Source organism: Elaeis guineensis, chromosome 2 (genome assembly GCF_000442705.2).
Source record: "Elaeis guineensis isolate ETL-2024a chromosome 2, EG11, whole genome shotgun sequence".
Classification (NCBI taxonomy): domain Eukaryota; kingdom Viridiplantae; phylum Streptophyta; class Magnoliopsida; order Arecales; family Arecaceae; genus Elaeis; species Elaeis guineensis.
Window position 1 is genome coordinate 89,312,034 of NC_025994.2, and position 12,630 is coordinate 89,324,663.

Genomic DNA, 12,630 nt, shown 5'->3' on the forward strand with positions numbered 1-12,630 from the left:
TTATGGCTCGAATGTTGATAGAGCCTTTTTATTTTCAGTCCTGTAATCCTTTTATTTTGAGTCCTGTAATGGGATTATAATTGAGTCCTTAAATTAGTTTGCATCATAATTGAGTCATAATTTGAGTCAGTTATTTGAGGAGTCTCATGATCAACCACTTGGGATATACCATTTGAAGACATATGCCCAAATGAGTGTTGCCCTCTCACGTGTGCGCACCTTCTTCACGATGATTTCAGATCTCCATGATTTCTTCATGCGGAAAGCCCATCACACGCCATCAGATTATCGCCTTCTAACGCTCTCATCAAAATTCGTGATCCATCTCCATTACTAACACCCTCCTCAATGTTACATTGTTTAGGTTGTTAGATTCCTCTTTTAAAAGGAAAAATAATGATCTTGTAATCGACGATTGATTGGAGAAAAAAAAAAATTTTGTTTCCTTATCTCATATTTTCTCTTCTTCCTCCCCCTCTCGATCTTCCTTCTTCTTTCCTTCTCTTCTCATAAGTCTTACTCACTCAATTGAAGAACGAAGAATCCAACTAATCTGCAAGATCCCAATGCATCAACCTGTAGGATCCCACACATCAACCCCCTTCCCAATGCTTGCATCCTCTCTACACCGTCATCTATCATTCACGGATCCATTTTCTACATCTATATTCCCATCATCCTTTGATAGGATCAACTCATTTCAGATTACTGATTTTGTAATTCATTATTGCAGGCATTTCTTTGTATACTTGGATCGAATCCCCATGTTCTTAGATAATGAAAAGAATTGCTAACAACCACAATTTGATTCAACATTTGAATCCTCCCTCATCCAAAAGACTTCATCGACGTGTTTGTGAGATCCCTCGCATCTAAATGAATCTCTGAGTAGATCGTTATTATAGAAAGTTAATCCTATATTTCTTTATTAATTAGATCAGAATTCTTTAATTGTGATCTGATACCCTAATCATTGATGATTTTTCAATCATCGATGATTTTTCAATCATCTACGATCCTTTTCTAGATCTAAGGGACTGAACTATTTACATGCATAACAGTAATCTCTTCCTGATTTTAACATAATCATCTCCGTTATCATTGTTTGCTGGTTATTTACTGCATTATTATTAATCTTGTTTGCTTGCATCCTCTAGAACTAGTCAATCAAAAGTCAGAAATCGATGGAGCAGTGTGGAGTATCATCATGAAAATCGATAAAATACATGGCAATCGATGAAATGCAAGTATTCTCATTGAGTTGTGATAAATTTGATGTAGCATCACCATTGCAACGATTTTTTTTTTCATTTTAAAAAAATATTATTTTCAAATTTTAAAAAATTAATATAATATATATTGACTATCTATGATGTTCATTTATAATTTATTTATTTATCTTATTTTATCAAATACGACCTCAGATAGTCGAGTTGATGGCCAAGGAGGATATTTTCTCCATGCTTTATGGATCCATTGGCTACCACGATGTGCTCCATAACATGTGCACCGCATGTGGTACACAAAAAATTACTCTATTTATGAGACCCAATGTCCCAAATCACAACTGGTTGCTTCCCATCCAAAACTTGACACTTGGATCCTCGCTAATCCGGCAAAAATGTACATGAGTGGCACTGTGCCCCTGGTACAATGCCACGCCGTCCCTCCACAGACCCACAGTGGAGCCCTACTCTCATCCAAAAAATAGACAAATCCTTTCTCCCTACTAACGCACCAAACCATGAAGTGATGTATTGCCTCCCTCCTGCCAGGTGTCCCTTTCCCCGCCAGCCAAATTAACAAAAAGAACAGCCTAGAACATTGCAACATCTCCTCAAAAAATAAAAGTAAAATATATATAAAATAAAAATAGTTCCAATATATAGCTCTACTTATGTAATTCTATATTATATTTTATACAACATTCTATACTTAAAAAAAGAAAATAAATAGATAAACCCATGCCCCGGTCTCTCCATCAGTTCTTTGTTTCCCAGTCCTTTATTGGTCTCCGTTCAAGGCTGCCGAGGTTTTTGCTCTTCTAGTTGTTTCGCTCCCCTTACCTACTTCTTGTTCTCTACTTTAGCCTTTTAGCTTCCCTCTTCTCTCTCCCTCCGAAGCCCTAGCTCTGAGGGCGATCGGGTCGATTCGTTGGTTGCTTTTCTTGTCAGTCGCAGGAGGAGGAGGAGGAGGAGGGGGAGCGAGGGGGCGTCTCCGGAGCTATGGATAGATACCAGAGAGTGGAGAAGCCGAGGCCGGAATCGGCCATAAGCGAGAACGAGATCCGAATCACCACCCAGGGCCTCATTCGGAACTATGTTAGCTACGCGAGCAGCCTACTTCAGGTATATTCTTGATGATTCACGCGTACGTTTCTCTTCTGGGCCGTCTTGGTTTATTGGATCTCTTTGATTTCTTAATCGTCGTGGGATTCGTTGGATATCTCGATTGGATTGCCGTTTCCTGTGGCGGCGGTCTCAGTAGTTGTTTTATGTAGTCGATTTTTGATGTTGTCCTGTTGTGGTGTTGGTGCTTTTGATTGGGAGTTTAGCTATAAATGCACTCATGCGATTATGTTGCGGATTATTGGAGCATTGTATCACAGAAAGATTATTTTTTTCAAAACGTGATCGTTTGATTAATGTTATTATTGGATGCAATCTTCTTCTTTTTTTTTTTTTTTTTGATTCTCATATTGGATGGAGAGTGTTGCAGAACAAATTTCTGTAATAAAGTATTTTATATTCTCAGTTGAGCGTGCGGCGTCGGCTTCTGGTTTTCTTCTGATTTTAGTTGGAAATTTTTGTTGCCATTTTCTCTTTTTTCCCCTCACTGGTATCTTTGATTAAGTTGGTACATGTACTGTCTCTCGAATCTTGTTTACTTTATAATTTAAATGGTTTAGGTATGTATGTTTTCCCTTTTTGGGGGATTTTAGTTTGTACGTCTAGTCATCCTTCTCCGAGCTCTGCCATATCTTCTCCTAATAGTTTGAAATTTGTTGGTGCTATATATGAGCTAAAAGTGAACATTACACGCTTATATAAAATTGTCCATTATATCTAGGTGCCAATGTCATAATGTATTACCAGGCTGTCTGTATGCTTGGGATATTTTCTGTGCCACTGTTTAATTCATACTCCTTTTGAATCCTGACTCCATGAGCATGGCAGAGCGTATTCATCACCCCCCCCCCCTCCGCAAAGAAAAAGAAAAGGAAAAAAAAAAAAAAAACCCTGAACCCCTTCTTTCAAGCAACCTATATATCAAATTGTATGATGTCACCAAACTCCATGACCTGCAAATCACAGTTAATAGCAATTGGTGGATACAAACAGAACTGCTTATTAGCAAATCTCAAACGTTTTACACATTTGCACATGCTCAATGAGTGTCTTCGTAGTCGTTGTTGTTTGCTTGGAGAATTCTAGCTGTCACACATCGTGTGTACACCAGTATGATTTATAGGTTGTTTTTCATCTGGCATTACGAAAAAAGGTTAATAGAATCAAGAAATGGGAACAATGTTACTAGGAATCGATAGAAGATTGCAAGGATGGTTTCAAGTATGAAATCAACATTGCATCCAGGACATCTCTGGGCTCACAAATTTGAATGTGGACTTTTCCAAGTCTATTTTAGGCTCACAAATTTGAATGTGGAAACAGATGTTGCTATATATCTGCAATTGCTTTCCATTTTTCAAATACAAATACTTATTTTAAAGTGGCAAATGGGTATGAAATTTCATTTAATCAACAATAGTAAAATGAAGTTTGATGCATTGACAATTGGATTGTGATTGTTATGGGATGCATCATTGGAATGATACAAATAATTGTTTATAGGGTGGTCAACCTGGTTGACGATCATGTATAGACAGGTTATTGTGCCTGCTACTGCATGATCGAGTTTGTTTTTTTTTTTCCTAATAATTATAGTTGCATTTATTTACACTTTTTATCATAATTTTCTTGTAACACTAAATTTTCAGATGTGGATTGTTGAGTCTTATGTCATTTGTTAATGTTGTCTAATTGGGCAACTCAGTGTTCTCATTCAAAGGATAAAATGAGGTGCAGTGTCATGAAAATTTCGTCTGCCCTCTTCTCCCTTTTCTTGTAATTTCCCTTAATCTTCAGCCCATTTTCTTTTTCTGCACTAACCAATAAAAGCTAGTGGTATTCTCATGAGCTTTGAAAACTTTGTTAAATTATGTTGTTGTTGGAAGTCATAGTTGGTTTCAAACATCCCCATGAGGTATTGGTTTGAAATTTTGTTTAAGATGAGACAATGAACCATCTTTATATGTCTACATGTATTTAGTCACTGGTAATAGAAATGGATAAGATAATTTATTTTATGCATTTTTCATTTTTGTAGAATTACATACATGTGCTCTTCGAGACATGCAAGATCTAGATGTAATTCTATGAAAATGCTTCTTGAAGGGTCAATTTATCACCAAGGAGCATGGACATTCTTTCTCAAATCGATGACCTCAAACGAATCAGATAAGCTAGAGGTCAGCATGCTGACTTCTCTTGTAAACATGCTTGAAGATCAATCAATATACCAGGAGGTCAAGTAGTTTCAAAATACAAAGACAAAAGAACAATGAGTCCAATGCATGTTTATTATTCCCTTCTATCCTATGCAAGCACAAGGTTATTTGATTAGTAAATAGTTCTTGCAATTGTTGCCAAAAATCCATCATGGCCCAACATAGATTTAATTTTTAGAGTCTTGGAGATGGTGTCTAACATCTTCTTTAGCCAAATTTTGTCATCCACACAACGCATTCTAGTCTTGTCTTCACCCCTGTGGAACATTCAAATTAAACATAAGAGGAGGGCTATTTTTATTAACTTGGCTGAGGTATTTTTTTCAAATATTTAAACACATAAAATTACAGCCAGTGATTTTTTAGACAATGATTAATGGGCTTACAACTTTCACTGTGAAGGCGATGCTAGGACATATATCTGTTAGGAGACATCTTTTATGTGGTTTCTGTCTAATATTTCACTGTCTGTTTCTGTTTTGATAGTTCATTGTGGATGTACATTATTCTTATTGGTCAGCATGTTTGTGTACTTTCTGGTGTTCTTAAGATTTTTCTTTGAAGATTTAAATTTCTGACATGTTAGGCTCTATGGTCTTTCTACTTTCTATATCCATTGTGGACATGATTAATTAGGCTTATGACTTTTGCGCCTGATGTTGTATATGCATGCGATGGCGTTCCATTCAGGAAAAAAGGGTAAGAGAAATTGTCCTAAAGGCAATGGGACAGGCTATCAGCAAGACTGTGGCCATAGTGGAGATTATAAAGGTTGTTTAAGTTTCCCAATTATACTATGACCTTTTGATTTAAAAATTGCTCAACATTGACATCTCTTTACCCATCTGTTTCCACAGAAAAGGATCCCTGGGTTACATCAAGATACCACCATTAGTTCAACCAGCATTACGGATGTGTGGGAACCTATTGAGGAGGGCCTTGTACCGTAAGTCTGTCTTTTCTTTGCCTGTTCAGAAAATGGTGCTTCTCCAATATTGTATCTTAGCCCTTGTGTTCCCAAATACTTAATGCAGTTTGGAGATGACTCGCCATGTCTCAATGATTTCGATAACTCTGTCAACCAGAGAGTTGAATAAGAACTCTCCTGGGTAATACATTTTAACATTGTCATATGAATTTCTAACTTGAAATGGAGGGATTCTTTTATGGAGCAACTGGTCACTGGTAATGGCATTCCCAATGTTTCACTTCTGGGGTTGTAGGTATCAAGCTCCATTACATGTAGAGCAGCCAAGGCAACAGCAAAAGATGCAGCAACTACAGCACTATCGACAGCAGCAACCGAGACAAGTGCAAAATCAAATTGCTGAAGGTATTGGTTTTGCTTATTCATTCTCTGCAATTTTTGTTGAATGAAACCATTCAGTAATTACCTTGTTGCTCTACAAAGAATCATATGGCCGAGGACGTGGTCGAGGTAGAGGAAGAGGAAGGGTCTGGGGAAGAGGAGGATATGGTGGTTATGGTGGATATGGTGGATATGACAACAACCAAGGTAATCTAACTGTTTGCTTCTACGACCTAGCTGTACTTCAACATGTCATGCTTGGAACCCTGATTAACTTGTTTACTTTCTGGAATATGTTTTCCATCATCACAGAAGACTTTGGTTGTATATTTTTTTTATGGTTCTTGCTTTCATCATTTGTTCTTGATTGTTTTTAATACCAGTTGGAACCTCCTTTTGTTATTGCAGAAAATGGATGGAACTGGAATTGGGGTCGAGGTGGAGGTCGAGGTAGAGGAGGTTGGGGTTATCGTGGTAAGCTCAGCATCCTCTAGTAAATATTTCCAATTTTTTGTGTTTTCCACATCTTATCCAAGCACCTTCTAGTTTAAAAAAAAAAAAAAAAAAGAAAAATCTTTTGTCTTTAAATTTTAAGTGTTACCTATGAATTTGGTCTACTGGTCAGAGATGTCCAAGAGATCCTATATGCTATTGCTGGGAAAACTTTGGGTATCCAAGTTTTTAGGGTTTATTATCTTTCAAACATTGATTCTTCACTTAACATTAATTTTCCATTTCACTTAATGGCTGAAATGACATTAAAAATGCTCTTAATTATATCTCTTCTTTCCTGTTATCTGCTGTATGTTTGCTTCCGAGTACTGAATAGTGAACATTAAATTTAAACTAGCTCCTCTTTTCAGGTCCAAAAGAAACTCCCAGTCTGATATTTTATAGAATTGCATGGGCTGCATTTTCATTTATGCTTTAAGACAGGCAACAATCACAGTTCATCTTGAGGATTTTTGGATGTAATCTCTTTTCCCTTTTTTTATTTTTTTTCCTGTGGGTGGGGGTTTTGGTTTTGGTTTTGGCTTTTTTTTTGTGGGGCGGGGAGGGGGTGGAGGGGAGGGAAGCTGGGAATCCTATGTGAATTGTGCTGTGCAACAAATGACACAAACATGCGCATGCGCACAATATCCTCTGCAGTAAGGTTCTTGGATGCACAAAATGTATACCTAGTGTCGTATTGGTCTTTTTAAAGTACACATAATGCTTTACAGCACCAATCACTAGTGACCAACTTATCCAACCTTGATTTGGAAACAAAAACCATCATGTGAGGTCTTATTCTCCATAGGTACTAGAGATTTTCACCACAGGAGGATTAGTATGCCTGTATGTTGGTGGGTGTGGCATGCTTATGCAACTTAAGATACATGACTACAATGTCTCAATAGGTGACCAAGTGTTCCCCTATTAACCTGCTTCTATTTACATATAATCCAGAAGCTACTTTGCTGCTGCCTTCCACACAAGAATCAGAATGCTTTATGCCCGATCTTTTGTTGATAAAATGAGTGGCTGCTGTTTGCCTCGCTAATATATCATTGCAAAATTGACAGGTGCTGGATATGAAAGAGGCAGAGGGGTGGAAGAGGATATGGCCGTGGGCGGGGAAGGATGGGCGGCCGAGGGAGGGGCAACCAGCCTGAGTGGTAGTTGGAGTATTTGCTGTTTGAAGGCATGTTTGGTTTTTATATGTCTGGGAAAAGTAATTATATCGGACTTGTTTGGGCCATCAAATGTGAGATGTGGTGGGTGTCTCGCTTGGGTTATTGATGAAAGTGATTTTGCCGTCTCTGTATGTCGGATCCTTAGCAGTCCCTTGTGCATCTGCCCGTTTCCTCTGGCTGCTTGATGTACCTAACGCGTGCAGCTCCATCTCTCTTCCTCTCATTTTGCCATGCACCAATGTATCTTGGAATCCTTCTTTTTCGTGTTTTGACACCATTTCATTAACCTGCAATCTTGTTTGTATTTGGTAATATATCTGGTTGTTCCTATTTTTTTTTCCTCATAAATAATCATGGCTATTCTCTTAGATTTTCTGGGGTCATAAACTTTAAAATTTAAACAAATTTTGGATGCCAGCATGTTATTGTTAACCGGATGTGTGAGATTTATCAGAGCTAACCTGGTTGCTGAGGCTTTATGATGCCATCCTTTTGTTGTTGTTGATCCACTCCATTTTCGACTGGCAGGTTTGCATGCAATTTCAGCTCTTAACTAGTGATTTCACAAAGCTGTAATGTGTCGACAAATTGACTGGCCGATGATCTATTATTGCCGATGATCTATTATTGCCGCTTAACGGAGTAGGTTAGTGTAAGAGCGGTGGAACACATTGGAGTTTGTGGTTGGCTCGAAGTGATGCTAAGATAGCCGTTGATGGTTAGATTTGGTAATTTGGACTTATTGAGGATTGATTATGTTTTTGTTCTGTAGTCTGACTCATTAAGTGTCTAGAATATTGTAAACTGTTCTTGTTTGTGGAGTTTCGTGTGCAGCAGGTTGATGTTTGGTGGGTGGTTATGCTAACGTGGAAATGAAATCATGTTAACATTTACCACAAGTACTAGACTATAATTGGAAATTTTAGTAATCAAGGATCGACCTTAAAGCAAAGGATTATTCTTGATGGTCATAGACTTATAATTTACAATCTTTTGCCTTTTGAAGCAGAATAAGTGGGAGTACAAATCATTTGACTTGTTTTATTCGTTTTAGTAAAATATTTCTTGGAGAACATGGTTTATCTTTTCAGATGGACGAAACATGTATTTTTGAAAGGTTGATATATAAGTTTATTTTGCCTGGCAAATTTCTTTATTCCGCTAAATCCATGAATAAATTACTTTGCCCGTTGAAATCATTCGGGAGTAAAATGTAGGAGTAAGTTAATCAATTTATTCTGAGTTAATTTGATTCGCAATAATCTTGCATTACAGAAAACGGTTGAGAGAGATTTTTTTTTTTTTTTTTTTTTTAAGAAAAAGAACTACAGGCTCAGGTTGGGCTAATCTTAGTTTTGAGAGATGAATCTATGGAACACTTGCTATTTACTTATGAAAACGTTGCCAATGGCTAATCTTACTCGTAGCAACGGTTAGAAAGCGACAAGTTAGTGGGGGAATTCCAGTGTAATTGGAACCTTTTGATTGTGACAAAATTAGGGCTAGACAGGTTTACCAAAAAAAAAGGGGGTGCTAAACAGCAAGTGCTATCAGATGCTGGCTGTGTATGGTTGATGAAAACCATTATAATAACTATTATGTTATGGAAAAATTAACAATAAAGTTTTATAACCCGGTGATCTCGTTAAGCTTGTGTTTGATATATATACAATGACTGGCTACCTCTTCTAAATGCCTTTCTTGGGAAAAAAGGTAACCAAATTGGTCTTCGGATAGCTACGCTAGCTTTTGGGGTCCAGATATTTATCATCTTGCATTTAGCGTGAATCGCTATCTTATAGGAGCCATAAGTTAGCCTTTTTCCCCCTCCCTTTACTACCAGCCACTTTCACTAGGTTTGGGATATTATAGTGTTTTATCTCATGATTTTTATTTTTATTTTTTTAAATAAAAGAGGCTCGTGAACAAGAATGGAGGACCTGAAGTTGAGATTGGATCCTAGTCACTTTATATGCTTTCCAAGATTGTGGCACAATGACGTCGTTATCTCATTTTAGTTTTGGTTTAGGGAAAAAAGAAAAGAAAAGAAAAAAAAAAAAAAAAACAAGAATGCCGATCATAAGGTCATTATCAACAGAAATGCTATCCGACTCAACTGCAATTGAGATAAAATTAATTTTTTATTCTATGTTATATAAATACTCCACCATACCACTCTATTCCCCACTCAAATCCCTGTCATGCGCTGATCGGTGGGATAGCATACAGGGCCCGCCTATCGTCTAGGCGACCATCAATCCCAGCTGTCACTGGAGCCGTTGCTTTCAAGAATTCTTTATGCACCGCTTGCGGTGTAAAAATTCAGTTGCGGAACACACCGGTTCATTTTATTGGATCATATAATTATTATTTTTTATTATATAATTAATATTTATTTAATATTTATAATTTTATTTTTTATTTAAAATTTTAAATGATAAAAATATTTTTTTATTTTGATAAAATTATGACATTCAAAATGAAATTATGATATTATGGATCAAAATTATGATATCCTATAGTAGAACATCATAATTTTGATGCAGACTGTCATAATTTTTATCTTGGATGTTATAATTTTATCATAATAGAGAACATTTTTGTTTGATAAATTTATTTTTTTTTTAAATTTTGAATAAAAATGTCATCTATTTTGACAAAATTATAACATCCAAGATAAAAATTATAACATTTTAGATCAAAATTATGACATCGTAGGATATCATAATTTTGATCCATAATGTTATAATTTTATCTTGGATGTAATAATTTTATTAAAACAGAAGAGTATTTTCATCATTCAAAATTTTAAATGAAAAAATAGAACTGCAGATATTAAATATGTATGGAAAAGTGACATCTAATAGAATGAAACGGTGCACTTCACTTCAGATTTTCTATACCACAAGTAGTGTACAAAGAATTTTTTTTTGGAGAATTAGAGAGTGGGGAATGGCTTGGTACTGAGAAGCGCCGCGTATGAGATTTCCAAACAATAATTTAGCCTATGATTATGAAAAAAAATGTTAAGAGTAATCTCACTCTTTGGATCACTCTTCCATTTAATCCACATTTCATGATTGGTTTTGGAAGAAATGAATGTAGCCAAGTTCAAGCAACAATGCATTGAAGAACAAGAACGCAATCTTGTCCAAAGTGGGTTAGCTGATGGCTGATAGCCGAACGTCAGCCTGGTATTCCCTGGTCTCCATCCTTAATAAAGTCCTCCCATCGTCCACGATATGTTCATATTACACCGAACAAGAGAAACTACGCTTTAGTTGACCGTATCCGAAGATAAATCGGATCAATTTAAAGCCATCCAATCATGCACCGATCCAAAAATAATAAGGACTCTTTGTCAGGGTAAAAGAGTTGTTAAGAAAAAAAAAAAAAATGAGAACACGAGAAAAAAGATAGATGAGATTAAAGAATAGGTGTCTTCATCTTCATTTAATTCAAAAATTTAGGGATAATAGGTGAAAAGAAAATTATCCATCCACACTGATCTAATAATTTATATCTTCCGAAATTTGGGAGAATATAAAAAACTATGGTTGTAGTGTATAAACGTGGTTTTTATATTGATAACATTATTTTTATTAATTTTTTATAAAATTATAATATTCTTCATTTTTTTATTAATTTTATTTATATAAATTTTATTTTATTTATATCATTAATCATTAACTATTATATTTTGTCACTAATTATTTGGATTTTAATACATAATTTTCATAATTATAAATAAATAATTAGTATTATATTTTATTTTTCTATTTATGTTTATACTTTTTAGTTAACTATTTTTATATAAATTAATTAACTATTTTAATTAGTTATTTATTTAATATAATTAATATATATTAATTTATATATAAATTAATTTATAAAATTATCTATTAAATTAAATTAAATATTTATATAACTTATTAATATAGATAAATATTATAAATTCATAAAAATATTTTTTATTAAATAATAGTTTAGTAAAAATATCATACAAATATCATCCATCCTCTTTTTCATTCTTCTTTTATCAAATATAGATGAAAATCATTCATATCTATTCTTTTATATTTCACTAAAATACATGAGAGATAGGATAGCAATTTTAGTCGACCCATCAAATATCTGATTCGATTAGAACCCGGGATGGATATAATTTTTTAAAAAATATCCGAAACGGATTCGGATTGGACACAAGTAATGATACGCTCCGTTTTGAACCCGATCCAATATAACATTAATATATATCTTTTTTTAAATTATAATAATTTTATACTTTTTACATATATGCAATCCGACTCAACCCGATCTGACCCAGTCCCTCTTATCCATTCGATCTAATTCGAGGTGGATATAGATATGAGATTTTTAATTGTAGGGGTACGAGTATGGGCCGATCTGATACATACCTAATCTATTGCCATTCTTGATGGAAGATGTATAGATGAAATAAGGATGAGATCCATCCATCCTCTTCCTCATCCATTCTTTCTCGATGAGATCCATCCATCCTCTCCTCATCCATTCTTCCTCTTTTATCTATTCTTTCTCCGATCTTTCCTTCGTATCACAAAAAGAGTAATGGAATTAGGATGTATTGCCCGTATCCATAGCCATCCCTTGACATTATCACTGAAATAGTTTCATGTAGGTTGGCCATCTCATTAATTGCTGGGATCCATTTCATTAATCTCTAAAGTAAATACAAATTAACTATAAACTTAAGCTTCTTTGCAAAAATAAATAGAAACATTCAAAAATTAAATCCTTCAGAATAAATACCTAGCCTTTATCAATAAATAAAACACCACAAAAATAAAAAGTAAAAAAAAAACTCAATCTTCCATCAGGAACTTACACTAAGCAATAAGAATAAAAAATAAATATAAATTTCAAATGCAATAAATATAAAATAGTACAAAATTATCATAAATTTTATGAAAGTAAATATAAATGAGTCATAGATAATATAATTATGAGATTCGTATGAATATATATTTAGTTCAATTTGATCATTCATTAAAATATTAATATAAATAAAAAATTTTAAATAATATTTTAAATATATA

The 12,630-nt window shown here is 34.7% G+C and overlaps 1 pseudogene; it reads left to right on the forward strand.

Moving 5' to 3' along the window:
• Nucleotides 1-1,998: 1,998 nt before the first annotated feature.
• On the forward strand, nucleotides 1,999-7,866 carry LOC105054279 (uncharacterized; annotated as a pseudogene).
• Nucleotides 7,867-12,630: the final 4,764 nt, after the last annotated feature.